Source organism: Suricata suricatta, chromosome 4, assembly GCF_006229205.1.
Source record: "Suricata suricatta isolate VVHF042 chromosome 4, meerkat_22Aug2017_6uvM2_HiC, whole genome shotgun sequence".
NCBI classification, from domain to species: Eukaryota; Metazoa; Chordata; class Mammalia; order Carnivora; family Herpestidae; genus Suricata; species Suricata suricatta.
The window spans coordinates 11,015,066-11,033,356 of NC_043703.1; the positions used below are offsets into that span (position 1 = coordinate 11,015,066).

General features: G+C 46.7%; 1 protein-coding gene across 1 annotated transcript in view; it reads right to left on the bottom strand.

The window, feature by feature from the left end:
• Positions 1-14,120: 14,120 nt before the first annotated feature.
• Positions 14,121-18,291, bottom strand: part of CLYBL (citrate lyase beta like) — a 253,205-nt gene continuing 249,034 nt past the window's right edge. Inside the window, exon 9 of the mRNA XM_029936486.1 lies at positions 14,121-14,749. The gene's annotated coding sequence lies outside the window, so the exon portion shown is untranslated. The remainder of the gene's footprint in view (positions 14,750-18,291) is intronic.

Sequence of the window (18,291 nt, forward strand, 5' to 3'; positions counted from 1 at the left end):
GGAAAGAGCCTAAATGCCCATCACCTGATGAATGGATCAAGAAGATGTGGTATATATACAAAGGAGTACTATATGGCAATGAGAAAGAATGAAATCTGGCCATTTGTAGCAAAGTGGATGGACCTCGAGGGTGTCATGCTAAGCGAAATAAGTCAGGCAGAGAAGCACAGATACCATATGTTTGCACTCATAGGTCTAACAGGAGAACAGGAGAAACCTAATGGAGGACCAGGGGGAGGGGAAGAGGGAAATAGAGTTGGGGAGAGAGAGGGATGCAAAACTTGAGAGACTATTGAATGCTGAAAATGAACCCGAGGGTTGAAGGGGGAGGCGGAGCGGGAGAAGGAAGGGAGGTGGAGGTGATGGAGGAGGGCACTTATGGGGAAGAGCACTGGGTGTTGTATGAAAACCAATTGGACAGTAAACTATTAAAAAAAGGACATAAAATTTTTTTTAAAAGCCACACTTCTTTCTGGAATATTAAGGCCACGGAGATGAGGAAAGAGATGTAGAGAGCAAAGATGGAGGATGGGATAAAAGTAAGGAACTTACGGATCCTGGCTGGCTCAGTCAATGAAGTGTGTGACTCATGATCTTGGGGTCATGAGTTCAAGTCCCACATTAGTGTGGAAGCTACTTAAAAAAAAAAAAAAAAAGCAAAACACTGAAGAGTTTATGCAGTGCTTCCCAACTGGGTGGCTCCTGGCAGGAGATGACAAGCTTAGAAGTTCCAGCCACTCCTGGTCCTGTCCAGCCACCCACTGGCTGAGGGGATCGGAGACCCAGGCACACCCTATCCTGGCATGTTGCCTGGGGAAACTCTAATCTAGGGAACATCATGAATGTCCAGAGTGACAAGATGGAGGCCATCGAGCCCTTTGAGGAGATTCTCCTTTGAAAATCTGAATAAGTTATATTTCCTCTCCCCAGAAACACTACAATTGTACACACACAGAATTTTGCCCATAGTTTCCAGAGATTCAGAAAATCACTCAAGTCCACTTTGGGGCCTCAGGACAAGAACTCTTGCTTTCGATAATTAATCAGAGAAAGAGTGTTGGGAAGAAATGAAGGCAAAGGATAAATTCAGCAACTTGGACCAAAAATCCACCTAAAGAATGATAGGATCACAGACTCTTGGGGTTTTCTAGGGCCCTTTCTATAAATCTCTGGCTTTGGAAATGGTCCAAAGGCTGGGGACACCAAGCAGAGAAGATCCAAGTAATTAGATCCAAGCACCACAGTGGCTGAGCAGATCGCTGAGCTCAATGTTGTCTATTTATTAAAGGCGTTGATGATAACTTGGTCAGGATGACTATTTGGCAAATGGTCAGTTCAGTGGTGCAGGTTAGCTTCTGAATCTCTTCCTTCCCAACATTTTTCAAAGGGAAGCTTCCCTAATTTCCTCGATATGTGTGGCGCACCCGGGAGGGTGTGGTGAAGCCCTTCCATGGACTTCCAAGCTTGATGAAGGTTGTTTGGGCCCTCGTTGGCCCTAGGGCTCTACTGCTTGGTTCATAATCAGTTGTGCTGATGGACTCAGCCATCCTGCCCCAAATAAGTCCATACGCACCCTCAAAGCACCTACAGTGGGAAGATGATGGGGACTCAAAACAAGACATTTGGGACTAAATGCCTTACTAATTATTTCTGAAACAAAAAAGCCAGATCCCAAAAGATTAAATGGGGAGTAAGGGCTGGAGCAGCAGTGTTACCTTGAATAATGTATGACTTCTGCTAGTTTACTCTCCGGTCTCACATCACTTGAAAGTTGTCTCTTTGCAAAATACAGCCTGGAGGGAAATTTTGCCAGTGTCGTGCTCTGGTGAGTTAATATGCATTTAAACAGTTTTATAACAGATTATTTACCAACGGGAACAGAATGCCTTGGCACGAGATGCCTTTGAGAGAGCTGTCCTAGTGTGCTAGCTAATTCCATATTTCAAAATAGTTTCCACACACCTCCTACTTCCTGTAGGTGCTCTCAAACTCTTCCCTCTAATGGTGAAATGAAAAAGTGACAAGTAGGTGAGATTATGTTGCCCTCTGGTGTCAGCCAACCCAAAAGAAAGAGCTGGAACTCAGGAGGGGGTAAGAGGTAGAAAGAAGATAGGAAGAAGACACTCCAAACCAGGAGAAAGATGGAGACTCGGAGAGGGAAGAGAATGGAGAGGGAAGATGGGAGGTGATGGCGTGCCATGCCCCCTGGATCTTCTCACTGGTGAATGACCCTCCTTGGCTGAGGAGGAGAAAGGTACCACCATGGTTATTCATCTAATGAATCTGGTGTCTCTGTGATCTGTGATGGGAAGATTAGGTTCGTGGAAGGGTGAGACTTGGCCTTTCTCTTTGGGGAACCAATGGGGAAGAGAACTGGGTGGTGACCAACCATCACAATTGCAGATACCTATCTGAGGACCTGAGATTTTCATTCCTTTTAGGGATTCCACCACTAATCTCCAAGGCAAGCAGGGGTTCACTGTCTAGCCCTTTAGTATATGCCTGGGCCTGCGGGTCTTTTGCGGGGAGGGGGAGTGGCAGTACCACTGGCCCCTGGAGCCCCTCCTCACCCCAGCTCTTCACCTCTTGCCATATTACCAACTTTGCCCACTCTTTGGCTGTGTTGCCAGAGCACGTGAACAGCATAGGGTTGGCTTGTCCAGCCTATTTAATCTTGAATCATTTTTGGATGTGTCTGTCCTGACTTTTGGTGCCCCATAGAGGGGCAGGCATTATGTCTTCTTGCTGCAAACTGTGGAAAGTCAGTGGAATATTATTAATGACTTTTTTAAAAATAGAAACCAACAATTGATGACTTTAAAGAACCAGTGGTGGAGCGTGCGACTCTTGATCTCAGGGTTGTGAGTTTGAGCCCCACATTGGGTGTAGAGATTACCTAAAAATAAAAAAAAGAATCAATGGAATCCTCGAGCAAAAATGTGGGCAGTTTGGGTAGAGGCATCGGGAGGTCAAGTGTGCCATCTTTGGTCAAGACTAGAGGAGATAACAGAGCCATGGAAAGGAATCCTTTGGGCAGAGAGCCCTGTGGGGAAGAGGAGAGTGCCAGGGAAGAGGAAGAGGAGGGAGGTGGGGCAGAGGGGAGAAGTAAAGTTGGGAGAAGGAGGCTCCGTCAGGTGCAAGTTCCCACTGTATATTCTCTTGGTTTCTTCAAATTTTAGTTCAAAAGACAGCAAAATTGGGACTTCTGATGTATTCCTCAGGCTGGCAGAACTCTTGAGTGAAACAGGATTAAAAATCTAGATCCTGGGGGCACCTGGGTGGCTCGGTTGGTTCCGAGTTTGACTTCGGCTCAGGTCATGATCTCAAGGTTCATAAGTTCTAGCCCCGTGGCGGGCTCTGTGCTGACAGCTCAGAGCCTGGACCTGCTTCAGATGCTATGTCTCTCTCTCTCTCTGCCCTTCCCTGCTTGTGCTCTCTCTCTCTCTCTCTCTCAATAAACAAACAAACAAACAAACAAACGAACATTAAAAGAAATCTAGATCCTAGCACCTGGTAAATTCAAGACATTGAAATGAATGAATGTAATATTGTGACTGATTTTATTATTGGTTTTCAAATAGAAGGCACATATATGGGTGTTAATAATAAAAGAAAAAAGGAAAACAGATTACTTGCACCCCCTCCCCCCCAGCTACGTCGAAGTAAAAAACTCAAGTTAAGGCTAATTAGAGTTTTGGAAACAATGAAAGACTGGAAATCACAAGAGAAATCTAGAAAAGAAAACCAGTGGAATCGTTTTCAAAAATAGCTAATTTACGAATGTGTAAATTATTTTAATTTATTTAGTCATTACGCAATGGAAACACAAATCGGCATAATAAGTTCCCCAAATTCTATAGGCAAGGCAAGGCACTGAGGATTGGGCCAGGTACCCCACCGGGCCCTTCCTGTTTCTACCCCCCCCTGTCTTTCACACAGGTGAGAATGCTTAGTTAATGCATATGAATACCCAGGAATGGCTTTTAGGGCAAAGAAAGTGTGAAAGGATGCTGTGCTGTGCTGTGCCGTGATGTGTGAGCCTCCCCATTTTACCCAGGTGCCTTCCAGGAGGTCTGTGCTTTTGAACTTCAGGTCTTTGAGCACCCATTCTCCTCAAGCCGCTTGCCTTGCATTTGCTCCCTCAGAGCACGCGGCTTAGTTTATTCTTCTAGCACTGGCTTTGCCTGTAACCTTAGTGCGCTCTTCTAGAAAGACTTGATGAGCTTTATTAAATTCAGACTAGGCTGTTCCTTAAGAAGTTAGCTTGTTTGGGCTCATTTGACTTGTTCAAAATATGAGATAGGCTGCCATGGAGCCATCCTTTGGTGAAATCTTTTCCACCCCCACCTCTACCCTCCCCACCCCACCCCCCGCCTCATGTTTCTTTGTAAGTCAGAGCGATTTTGTATCACCCAAGCAACAAAGTGATTTACCCATGAAAGAGAGGGACAATCTATTCTAATGGTTAAGAGGCAGTAAAAAATATTTATGTGTGCCCGGCTGACGTTGACTTTTGGAGAGGGGGCGTTTTCTTGTAAGCTGAAAGCTGGGGGGAAATGGAAGGCGGAGAGGCAGCCTTTGGGGTTCTAATTCTGAACACGGATCTTAGGGGGGGAAATTCGCCATTGTTTTGGTTTCAGATTCTGCATTTGTCAGATGGAGTTGTTAGCTTGGATTCTTCCATCAGCATCGCTGGGCGGAGTCGTAGCTGGTTTTCCTAAGGCCGATTCTCAGACCGGGGGCTTGGAGGTTGGCAGTCTGGGGAGAGGGGCTGGGGTGGCGCTGGCGGCTCCCTGGGGCACGGGTGGGGGTGGGGCGGGGCGGGTTGTTGAATCTGAACTCTTCCGAGGCCTCAGCGTTTCCTTTTATCTTCCTTAGTCTCTCAAGGAATAATGCCCTTGTGAAGCAAAATATTTTTTTTTAAATCAGAAAACAGCAGATGGTTCTGTATGCTTGTCTCGTTCTCCTGCCGGCATCCTGCACCTCGCAGAGCCCTGCCCGCAGCCTTGGGTGTGCAGGAGATTTAGGGCTGATGGGTCGGATTGTAATCTGCGGGCACCCCGGCTGATGAATTGGTGGTAAAGCTTTGCTTCGTAATATTTGTACGGAAAATGCAATGTTTGCACAATAAAGCTCTCCAGATTTTTTAAGCCGTAGGAGTGAGGCCAGTTTACAATCAATGATAACAGGTTTCCCGCGCTGCCATTACCACAAATAGTATCTTATTTCAGCAAAATGGTGGCAGTCAGCGGGAGGTCCAACAATGCAGATTTTAATCAGAAAATTTAATTTTATATACAATTCACAGTTTGTGCGCGGTGAGAAATGTTTCTCACTGCATGAACTTTCAGGACTCGCCTCTGAGCAAAAGGAGTTTTCAATTTATGTAACGCCTTTCTCAGCAAACAATGCCTCAAAGCACTTGCTGGTAATATATGGCTCGTGCTGCTGCACGGGAAGCAACTGTAGCAGTCTTTCTTAAAATTACCCAGGATATTTATTTGGAGCAATTAAAAGAAGCCCTGCATTCCGCACACATCCGTTTTTAATGCAGACATTAAATTGGCCGAGGGTTCAACGTGCCGCCTCCCAGTCCGCTCTCTGCCCAGATTTGCTCCCTTGTATGGCAACTTTCCGCCTGGGCTCATTTCATTTTCCCAGTTAACTCGTAAACTCAGAAGAGAAGTCTATAATGTCGACAGGGCCTTTCCAGGAAGCGCCCTGGCTTCGGGGGATTTGGATGGCAGGCCGGCCCAGGAAGCGGTGGACATCGGGAGGAGAGGAAGGTCGCAGGGCAGTTTCGCAGATGACCCAAAAATGCCAGTCCTTGACTACTTTGCTGTCGTTGAGCAGGAGCAGGGGCGAAAGGATGCCAGGCTGCTTTCTCTAGAAGGGCACCCTCTCTCTGAGGGTGGGGGGATGTCATCACATACTTGGTAAGAGCAGGCAAAGACAGAGTCAGAAAGAGGAGGCAGAGCTGGGAGGCAGAGCGGAGAGGCAGAAGCCACGGCTAAGCATTACAGGACACGACCCTCCCGTTTGAGGAAGGGACAGGAAGTCGTGACTGAGTCGTCCATACCAAGGTCCAGGGGGAGGAGGTAATGATAGTGGTTCCAGAAATGGAAGGTCTTAGGTAAGTCAGCCCGTCATTGAGAGGAGCCAGAGAAGGTGGGCAGGTGGGGTGCCATCCGCCTGGGCCTGCCCTTGGTCCTGCCTGGAGAAGTTCCCTCTGCTTCTGGGAGCACAGCACCCCTCCATCGTTCCCCAACAGGTCTGGGATGGAGTCCTTGCATGCACCTTGGGGATCCCCTCGCGGCCCGTCCCCCAAGCTGGTCTTCACCTCCTCCCCCCGTGTTGGAGCCTACACACCCTTGAGTTCACAGTCTGGTGTTGGGGGAGGGGCAGTAACAGTGGCTTAAATAGGAGCATCCCAGCCCTGTTTTATGTTATGCTGGGACCTGGGAAGGAAGTCAAAGGCACCCGGCCTGGCTGGTGGGAAGAGAGCTCAGCAATATGGTGTGTGCCATTTACTGGGAGCCTACTCCGTCACTGCAGCAGAGAGAGAGAGAGGTCCCATTTTCTTGGGAAGAATCCGATTCGGAGGCTCACAGAAGTTAGGTGACTTGCTTAGCTGAGGTCACAGAGTTGGCTGGTGGCTGTGGACACAGGGAGGGCAGAGTGGGAGCCGCTCCATTAGTGTTCTCTCAGGAGCGGGGCCTAGCAGCGCATCTGGGGAGCTGGGCGTCAGTGCTGAGAGCAGGCAGTGAAACTGGGGCTCCGGCAGCAGGGTGCCTGGAAGGCATCCCGTGTTCCCAGGGGAAAGAGAACCCCAAGGACAACCTTAAGATATGAATTAGGCCAGAGATACAATAGGCCCTGGTTAGAAGTCAACGCCTGGGCCCTGGATAGAAAACACTGTAGAGCCTGAATCTAGACTCAGCTGGAAAGGATACTGAGGCTGATGAGCAAGGTCAGTCCTCTACCAGGGAGGAGGGCGTAGTGGCTGTTTAGGATGAATTTGCAATCCTGGTTAAGGTGTCTCGGCTTTGAGAATTTTTTTTTCATTCTGTCACATGCTCATTATTTTCCACAGACAGATAGGAATCTCCCCTCTCCTTCCCTTATTAACCTGAGCCCACAGCTTGGAGGTGCATTTGGTCATGCATCTTATGTGGGGAGAATATTCAGGCATGCGCAAAGAAAGCCAAACAGAGTTCTTACTGAGCACTCTAAAATTCAAAGACAGGAAAGATGTATCTCACATACATTTACAATGGTACGAGGTATGAGCTTGGCACTGTCTTGAGTGTTTTACAGATACTAACTCAGTTATTCCTCATCTAAGCCCTGTTAGATAGGTCTCTGCATTATCCTTTTACAAATGGAATAATTAAAGCCCAGAGAGGCTAAGCGTCTTGTCTGAGGTCACACAGCTTTGTGAACTCCAGCAGTCCGATGCCAGAGCCTGCATGATTCAACTACAGTGTGTCGCCTCTCTGCGGTGTACACATTTCTGTTTTGCTTTCCATGTGGGTATCGTGCTTTTTGCGCTTCACGCTGGTTTTCCGGACTAGACTGGGAAGTTGTGAAGGAAGGGACTGCGTGTTACTGAGTACAAGCACCTGACACAGGGGGACATCAGGAGGAACTAAGACCTGAATACTAACAGTCAATAGTATGATTATAGGAATCAGTCACATCGGGTTTGAGTCCTTCTCTGTTTACGGGTCTGGTTCCAGCACCAGAGTGAGCTGCCCAGGGGAGGGCCCCGAGTCCCACATTTCACATCCCCAGCAGCTGGTAAGGAGCCCATCTTCCCTTTGTTTCCTGCTTCATTAACTGACTCATTGATTCATTCAACAAAAATGTATGAAGGGCAAGCCCCGTGCAGGATGCCTGGAACCAGCAAGAAGACGGCCTTTCCGTCTCTGTGGTTTGATTCCTACCTCGTGAGAGAATGTGTAGAAAAATGATGTTGACTTCCTTGAAATGGGACATATTTGTCTATTTTACCAAAAACAACACGAAGCTACTTTTCACTGCAACCTGTCAATTCCCTCCATATTCTTGGGTGATGAACTAAAGTTGCAAACAGCTACTTGATTCCGAATTTACTTACCCATGGCAGTGGCTGCCCCATGAGTCAGATCTAATAGAGTTAAGAGAAAGAAAGCCCTCCAGGTGTAGGTGGAGCTGGTGGAAGAATTGTCGGGCTCCCACAATGCGAGGGAGGGTTTTTTTCTGCCCCTTTTGTTAGAGGAAAAGCTTCAAGCATTAGTAAGTGATGATAGGCAGGTCCTTGGCTTCTGGAGTTTCTTTGAAGGCCGGCCTGCAGCGTGCTGCCTGGACGCAGGGATGAGTCCACAAACGGTCAGGGAGCCACCTCGCCCGCCCTTCACACCGGGGCCAGGCGGCAGACGGGCCCCGGCCCGGAAGGAGAGCTGGAGAGCCCTGCGCCAGTTCCCGAGTCCCTTCTTCTGCCGCCGAGGCGGTATCTCAAAACTTCCCTCAAACTGCCTGTCCCATTCTCCGAGGCTGCTAAGTGCAATCAGAGATCCTTCCTTAGAGAGAAGGAAAAGGTTCTTCCCAAGAACCCACAGGACGTGGGGGCCAGAGTGGGGGCTGGAACTCATGTTCTTTCTGTAAATCCTGGGTGTCTCCTACTCCCCAACGCAGCTGAGCCCGCCATCCTGGGAGGTGACCATCCTGGGAGGTGACGGAGTTCCAGAGCCAGTGCCGGTCCCCCAGGCAGCAGGACGTTTCAGATGACATGGAAGCCACCTGCGGGGGCCTCTCTTCAGGGTCTCCTGGGTGTGACCCTGTAATGGACTTTTACCTGCAATCAGCTCCAAACTTAGTTTTGAAAAAAATTGAAACACACACACACACACACACACACACACACACACACACACACGTGAGTGGGGGAGGGACAGGGAAAGAGGGAGAGAGAAAATCCCAAGCAGGCACCGCTCTGACAATGGGACTTGATCCCATGAACCATGAGATCATGACCAAAAGCAAGTCAGATGGATGCTTAAGTGACCGAGCCTTCCAGGTGCCCCTAAGATTTTATTTTTAAGTAATGTCTGCACTCAGTCTCAATGTGGATCCCGCACTCACAACCTCGAGATCAAGAGTTGTATGCTCCACCGACTGAGGCAGCTAGGCACCCCCCAAATTTGACATGTACTTAATGAAAATTTTGGAAATATAAAAATGTAAAAAGAAGACTCATCATTCAAACACAGTGATTGCTTACATTTTGGTGCATTTTTAATATGTTTGGCATCCACTGTAATAATACTAGCTAACATCAGGTACTGTTCTTTGTATGTCTTATCTCATTTACACTTCCTGTCAACCTATGAGGTAGCTACTATTCTTACTCCCATTTCCCAGATAATAAAACGGAGGCATAGGGAAGTGAGTACCAGCAGGAGATAATAAGCCATATTGTCCATTTCAAGACTCTGCATATGAAGCTTCGTATCTGTTTTTGAACTTAACTTTATAGTAAAAGCACTTAATTTTTCTTAGAAACACCAGCTTTCGTGGCTGCCTAATATTCCATCAGATAAATGTCCCGTGGTTTACTTCAGCACACCTCAATAATTTAAGCGATACCACCATGAATTAAGAAGTCTTTGTCAATGAGGCTTTTCCCACATTTAGGATCAGTTTCCTGAGGAAAAATTCCCAGATCTAGATTAAAAAGCTACAAGAAAGTGCTGATAAATCTGTCGGGACCCACTGCCCAATATTTTCCAAGGAGACTGCATCTGGTCACAGGGCCGCCAGCCATGGGGGTGCTGGCCCTGGAGGTCACCGCACAGAAAGTGATTGATTAATCTGATAGGCAAAAACACATTGTTTTCAGCAGTTCTTCCTTGCCATAAAATATTTTAATCCTTTTTTTAAACATTTTATTTTTGGTTGTGTGAGAATTTACCTGTAGGATATTTGTAGGTTCCTTTCTGTCTCTTCCTTTTTATTTGTCTTTTTGTCTTTTTTTTTTTTTTGTCTCAGATCTGGAGCTAGGTTTGTAGTTCATCTGCGGGTTTGTTATAAGGGATAATAAAGAGTAATTAGAACAGAATGGGGGTGGAGGGAACCAGCATAAGAAAGGTCTCCACTGCCCACCCTGCTTTCACTCCTGACAGAGCTCCTGGCCACAGAGGATTTAGGGTCATCTCTAGGATGACCCTCTTAGCCTTCATGACCACAATGACGTCACTTACCACAGGCACATAATAGAAGCTCAATAAATGCCTGCTGGAGAAGGGAACCAATGAACTATCTCTGTCTGCCATACATAAACCTGCCCTCTCCTAGCAACTCTGTAGCCTGGATCACTGCAGTGCTCCCTTTGGTTAAAAAAAAAAAAAAGGTTTGCATCTGTGATCCCAGGTCCTGGCCTTATTAGGATCCTAGAGGAGTGGCCAACCAGAGGTCTTTTAGCCTAAGGCAAAGAACTGAGATCAAAGCCTCTAGGATCCCTCCCGGGAGGTCCTTGCCTGTGAGGACCCGGACCTCAAGTCAAAAGGCTTTCTCCTTTCCTTTGTGACCTGTGAGATTGCCAATCCTGATGCCACCCCTCACGGGAGAATCGGGGAAGGAGGCAGGTTAGGGAAGTGAGGAAGGTGAGGGAGGTGATGTTCCTGGGGGAGGCTGGGGTAGGACACGTGTTTACAAAGATGGTTCACAGGCCTGCGGAGCTCCCCCTCCCCCCCACCGAGGCTGAGGCTTCTTGGGTGATGAGCCCTTGCTCAGCGGGGCCTCTCCTGCTCTCTGTGGCCATCAGAGGTGACCGCTAAGCTCTCTCTGGCTTTTGGGGGGGGGCTGGGGTAGGGGGTGAGGGGGGGCTGTGGGACTCACTCAGATGAGCTGTTACTTGACATCCCTGACTCCATTTCTATAGAAATTGTACAATGTTAACATTTAGGTGTTTGAGGTCTTCAGATGACCCGGACAAATACTGCTTTTTGCCTGTATGTTTTAAACGTATGTAAAAAAAATTTGCAGAATATTAATCATGAAATATCATGCTGCCAATGGGGAAGTCAAACTTTTAAAAATTTACTTATTTATTTATTTTTAAAGTTTATTTTTATTTAATTTGAGAGACTGAGTGAGAGCAGGGGGAGGGCAGAGAGAGAGGGAGACAGAATCCCAAGCAGGCTCCTCACTGTCAACACAGAGGCCTGAACTCACAAACTGTGAGATTGTGACCTGAGCCCAAAGCAAGAGTCAAATGCTTGACCAACTGAGCCACCTGGGCGCCCCTCAAACTTTTTTTTTAATGTTTATTTACTTATTTTGAGAGAGCTGAATACGCTTGTGGGAGCGGGGGGTGGGGGGTGGGGGAAGGCAGAGAGAGAGAGAGAGAGTCCCAAGCAGGGTCCGTGGTGTCAGGGGAGAGCCCCACTTGGGGTTCGACCTCACAGATCTTGGGATAATGACCTGGGCTGAAATTAAGAGTTGGGACGCTTAACCAAACTGAGCCACTCAGGCGCCCCTGTAGGAAGAGGTCAAACGTTTAAGTAAAATGTACAGGAAGCAGCCATCCATAGGTGTTCCTTATTCTAAAAATTAAGTGTAAGACATTTTAAGACTATGATTATACCAACCTCTCCTGTGAATCAGTCAGGGATGTGAATGTGTATAACATCAGAAAGTATGTCACATGAGAGGAATCAGTCAACTGTTTTATAATTAATGTGGCCCAAAACAGAATTACGGAAACGTACTTGTTATTTACTTGTAAGTAAATTTGCTTCAGAAGTTTAGCCTGGCTAAGAGTTGCCAAACTCTGTTATGGCAGAATTAGACTTAGATCCTTAATGTAAAAGCCCCATTTAATCTTTCAGGGTTTTGCCTGGCTGTTTTTCTTTTTAATCTTTAATGAGTCTCAGTGGGGCTGAGACATAGGTATTTATTCAGGGCCTACCAGGTAACTCTAATGTGCAGCCGGGCCTAGAACCATTGGCCTAGATGATCTCTCAAGTCCTTCTCTGGCTCCTAAATGCTGTGATTTTTATACTTTTAATATTTAAATCAAAGTCAATAAGAAAACCAGATTTACTTCACAGAGAATTCTGCTTAAAAATATCTTTCCAGGGGCACCTGGGTGTCTCAGTCAGTTAAGCGTCTGTCTGACTTCTGCTGAGGTCATGATTTCCTGGTTTGTGATTTCAAGCCCCACACGGGGCTCTCTGCTGTCAGCACAGAGTCGACTTCAGATCCTCTGTCTCCCTCGATCTCTGCCCCTCCCCCACTCGTTCTCTTCTCTCTCTCTTAAAAATACTTAAAAACAAAAACAAAACATCTTTCCAGATTCAAAGATCTCAGCATTCAAACAATGAAACTTACTTCATAACTGACCCAACCCCAACCCCATGAGATCTTTTGGGCATGTCTTATGAATCCAGATATTTTACATTTGCCCTACATTGTCGCAGTCCTAAATGAGTATTCAGGCAATTCCCCGCCCCGAAAATTATTTTTCACCCTTAAGAGTCAAGATGTGGTCGCAGTGTTTGTTTTGGAACTCAAGAGGATCCAACGACATGTTTATGGATAAAGGTAGAGAAGAAATGAAGATACTGAGTCTTTGCTGTTAGCTTGGGTCGGCAAGTCCCTGTGCGTGAGTGTGTGTTCACACGTGAGCCTCTGCTGGGGTCCGGGAGGCGCAGCTGATGTGGGGGGGAGGATCTCACAGGCACTAGAAGGACAGACGGGGGAGACCGCAGCCACGGGGCCGGCATGCTGCTGGCTTCAAGGCGGTGTTCACATAGGAACTGTTCTTTTTTGGAGACTATGTTTCCAGAGCCATCAGATTTTTAAAATGTAGTTCAACTGGAGACGGTTTTTATTTTGTTGTTATAAAACCCCAAGGCACCCCCACACACTAAGGGCTCAAATAACCACATCCTCCTTGTCTTCTCACAAGTGTATCAGTGGCAAAAAGATGCCAAACTGAAACCTCTCCATGAACAAGTCAGAAACAGAAAGATCCAAGTCTGGTATTTAGATTAGAAATGCAAGTGAAAGAAGTAACATTAGCATCAGAGATGTGCATTTCTAAAGATTCATTTGAAAGTTTTGAAAAAAGTAAAGCTCATGCCCTGGGGCTTCTGGGAGTATGTACAAAATACAATAATTAAATTAAGTCCAGCAGTTAAAATTCCTCATAAAAAGAAAAAGCTGGAGCGTTTCCCAATGGGGAATGCTGGACTTAAAAGAAAGGTTTTACTCTGTGGCCTGAAGGTCAACAAACTGGGACTCTGTGGGAATGTATAAAATTTCTTAAAGGGTTCTTCGGTCTTTGTTTTGTTGAAAGAAAATAAGAGTAAAAAGGGACAAGTTTCGAAAATTCAAAAAATGAAGGTGCAGTTCTAAAATCATCATGATTTTTATAAATGCAGCACCGGAGGCTATGAAAACACACTCCTTTCTGCGTACTAATCTAACACATATGCTCCCTGAGAAGGAAGGGAAAAGGCCACTCGCTCCGTTTGAAGAAACCATTTTAAAATGCGCTCGTTTTCAGAGGCAGTGCGTGCAAATTCATGGCCTCTTCCTTTGCTTCTTATTTTGGAAATATTTACCTTAAATATTCTCATAAATATATCTCACAATTTAAAATTCCTTAGGTGAACACAAAGACTAATTGTTTTTAAGAAGGTTTTTACAAAGCTGAGTTGTAAAAAAATGATATGGGGGGTGCACATCCTTAGTTATCTAAAATGGAATGTTTATCAAAATTTGCAAATATCTATTTTTATAAACAATCACTTATTGCTATCTTTCCCATAATATCCCCCCTCTTACCCCATCCCCGAAAGGAATAGGTTAAGAACAGGATGGAAATCAAATTTTACATCCTTGGACTTCGTTACTTATAAGTATCATGAATTTCGGGCCGCACACTCAAGTAATTTATACTAAAACATAAGAAATTTGCAGGACCCTCATCTTTGCCGCTTACATAGAATCTGAATGTTGCCTTTGCCTTGAGACAGCACGATCAAATGCAGGACATCAGGAATAGCAGTTTTGGCAGGAATATTTAATTTACTGAACAATTAGCAGCCTCACTGGCATTTCTACTTCGATTCCCAAAGTACAACATTCGCTCTCCTCTGCACTCGGGCTCTCTGCAGTAAAATGGGCTAATAAACCTCCTGTGCCAAGCTCACAGTAAATGAAGGACTAGGGAGCATCGTGCAAGCAGCTCCCGACTTGAGATGCCAGATTTACTTCCAAAACATGGACACAGAATTAGCAAAAAAAATTTTTTAATCCCATTTTGTTGATTTTGCTTCAGGAATTGCGAGGGGAGGAAGGAACGTAAAACTGTCAGGAAAAGGGATGTGGAAGCAAAGCCCACAGCAGACACAGAGACTAGATGGGAAAGATGAGACAGAATGAAGGCCATGGAGGAGGGGCCAAAGCAGTGAGGCGAGGTGGGGGCGGGGGGCGGGGAGACCCAGGCTAACACAGCTTGATGAGTCTTGAGTCTACACTCTGCTCCTTCTTTAGACCACTCCAGACATTCTCCAGCCACTTAGATCAGTCAGTCCCCGGTAGTCATGGTTCGGTCCAGGAGGTGGGTCACCAAGGTGCACTTGGAGCTAGTATCTCCCCGGTGGTGGAGCTTCCTGGCTGCATCTGATGCCAGCTGCTTCCGTTGTGAGAGCTCAAAGAGTTTCACCAAGTCAGGCACTGTGTCTGAAGGAGGCGGTTACTGAAAAAGAGGTTTCAGCTATTTTTGCATTGTTTCAGGAAACTTACTTGGAGCTTCCTTAATGGGGAATTTAATGTAAAACCAGAAACCAGAGGACTCCTTGGGTGTCGAGCCTGTGGTTTAGTGGTTTAATTTCGAGACATTAGTCGTAGTCCTGCTTTTGCCAGCTGTGTGACCTTGAGCAAGTCCACTAAAAGGGCCAATATTTGCACAACTCCAAGAAGCACACTCGAACTGTAGTTTTTCTATGTGAATGGAGCCCTCTTCAGCCGGGAATCGGTACTGCATAATCCTCCCCCAGCGGGCTTCAGGGTCCTCTACAAAATCAGGTTGGTTGGACAGAATGATGACACGAATCTGTAGTCAGAACTCTGTCGTGACGGAAATTTCCACAGTCCAGGAACGAGACTAGGAGATTCTGAACAAAACAACAACAAAAGAGCCACGAAGCTCCCCTGGAACGTGCATGGCTATCGGAGTTGCCGCTGTGCCCAGCATGTCCCGGGCTGGTCCCACCAGCAGGTTCTCCCAGGAGGACAGATCCTTCCCCCCCGCCCACCCCCATACACGTCATTGAGAGAATAGGGTTCACTTAATAGACATTCACTTTCCAGCCAGCTTTGCTGCAGTTTTTGGCACTGGGATGGAGAGTATTTGACCTTTCCTGAATGCCTGCTTTGCATCAAGCGTGATGCTAGAGCTTTTTAAAAAGTACTATGTTTTTAAAAAAAAAATTATTTGACATGCATTCATTTTTAAAGATTAGTTTTTCTAATCATGCTAATATATACAGAACGTAAAATTCACCAGATGCAGGTGTCTTGAGAAAGTGGGGACCCCGGGCAAGGCAGATGCTGAGGGGGGGCAGCAGCTGGAGGCTGCCTGCTGACCCCCTGGCCCGCTGAACTAGCGGGGACACTAGAAGGAGGACTTGGGCGGTGCGCTTTGGGACCACCGCCTCCTCATAGCAGCTCTTTGAGTTAGGTGCTATTATTATAGCTGGAGAAACTGATGCTCAGAGAGAATGACTTGTCTAAATGTAACACAACCCGGTAATCGGAAAGCCAGGATTTGAACTGAGGAAAGACTCAGTCCATAATCCAAATAAACACACTTTTAGCAAACTCCTGCTGGATGAGGAGAGGGATGCAGACACGGATGGCAATGTCCGGTATTCAGGGCATTCAGGACTCTAGGGGACACACATGTACAAGGACCACAGCAGAAATCTGATGCAATGCAATGCAAGGACTGGGGAGGATGTCGGCAGGTTGTGTGTTGGGAGTTGGGGAGACCTCGCAGACCTTCCAAGTGTGTCTTGAAGAACAGTTAGGAGTTGGGTGGTGTGGTGGAGAAGGAGAGGTTGTAGCCGAGGCAAAGGCTTTGAAAGTCAGGAGCTGCTGCCAGTTGTGTCCTGCTGCACATGGCCAGGGCCCCTGCACACACGTGATGTGTCACTGGTGTTGACGTGCTGGTGGGGCTCCTGGTGGCAGGAGCTCTCTCAAGCCAGACCAGGAGAAGAAGCGTCACGGAGCTCCCGGAAGTTGCTGCATGAATTCTAGTCCCGGGAAATCCGCTGGAGGAACGAATTTGCTCCTCTCCGCATCTGGGGGTTCAGGTTATTAACAGTTTTCCCAGAGAATCTAAGCCAGAAATTCGTGTTGGTTTTTATGTTCTGCCTTCCATGGGACTCAAAAGAGCCCATTAAAAAAAATTAAGCCAGATGCCTAGAGTATATAGTCTTCTGAAGAAACTCTACCACAAAGCTATCTGAAATGGAACTTTAATTTTTCTCTTGAGTCTTTTTTTTTTTTTTTTACTGTGTCTGAATAAGGCAATTTATTCATTGTTTAAAAACAAAACAGAACCCGGCCAAACCAGCTATGTAGCATTATGTAGACCAAAAAAAAAAAACCCCCAGTTTCTTGTCACTGAGTCTCTCTCCCCTTTAGCTAGATATTTTAATGTCACAATATAGTTGATGTTTGGTCTCCCCTGTTTTTCACAAGATGGAGTTTTCAGTATATCAACTCTTATAACATGTGATGAAGAGAATCTTGAACATTCCTTCTAGGGCTTAGACTAACCTCTGGGACCAGTTTTCTCTATGCTTACATGTTGCACACACAGTGTGAGAAATTGATTTTGACCATCGGAGAAGTCTAACATAGTTACAGGATTCCCCCTCGGTCAATAGGCACAGGTGATGAAGAGTGAGTTTTCTACTCTTTCTGATAAATAGAAAGCTTTGTCTTTGACTTAGGGTTCAGCAGTTAAACCAAGGGAACTTCCTAGTTTCCCAGATACCAGAGGAAGGCACCTCCACTTGGCCACATTCTGTCCTAAGCCTGAGCACAGCTTTCCAATTCCCTGTGCATGGACAGCCAAGGGGAGAATGGGACAAGATTGAGTGTTCCCTTAGCCAGTCTGACAGGCTGTTTACAAACTGACTTCACTCCTCAGACCTCAGGCAGGCCTCCTGGCTTCAGGACCGCAGCCTGGCTGAGCTCCCAAAGACTAAAAGATGAGATAAAATAGGTGAAAAAAGTGGCTGGTTTTCCAAGCACATGGTGTGTAGTTTTTCAGATGTTTTAAATTCTTAATCTGTACCTCTCTTGTTTCTACCACTGCTGTAGTCAATGGCACTTTTTGTTTGGGCATTTGACATTATTTTGTGCCTTTGCTCTTCCTTTGACTTCACACAAGAGCGTTTTAATTTTCAAAGAAAAGTGCATCCGGAACCAGTCCTAGGATTTTCATACTAGCTGGCTGTTTGGCACTCAGTCAGGCTTAACAGATGTTTGTTGAATGAATAAACGAATGAATGAAGTGATTTTCTCCAAAAAGTTCAGAGAAATTTGTACTTTCAGGAAAGTTTTGTTGTTGTTGTTGTTGTTGTTAAACTCGGGATTAGCACTTCCAGTATCCTATATGGATTTTAGAGGGAAATCAGCAAAGTTGGTTTTAGAGTCTTGAAGAAACTCAGCTAAAAGGCAATAGAAATGTAATGCTCATTTTCCTTTTGATTCTACTACTGTGTTCGAATCAAACATGGGAAATTCAACTCAATGACTGAAGGACAGGAAGATCCGATTTCTCCGCAGGTCCCTCTGGCCACGGATCGGATCTGAGCCTGACACGCTAAGGGCGCGGGTCTTTGGGCCCAGGAGATGCGCCAGGCGCTTGCAGGCCCCCCGGGACTAGTCCTCGCGCCCGGCCCAGAGGCGGCCTTCGGCGCTAGAGGGACATAGGGGTCGGCCGGTCCCCAGGGCAGGCGCGAGGGCCCCCGCGCAGGTGTCGGGCCTGCGCACGGGGTGCTCCAGGGGTGCTGGGGGCCTGGGAGACCCGAGAGAGACGTTATTGTTACACTGTAACGAGTCTGATTAACATGCTCCTGACACTTTCCCTTAGTTTCTCCGGCTCCTAGCAACAACGCACAAAGGCGCGGGATTGTCCCGGGCTCCGCGGGGACACGGGGCAGCCTTTGATCTGCCACCATTACGGCGGGGCTGCGCGACAGGCTCGCGGGCCCCGGGCAGCCC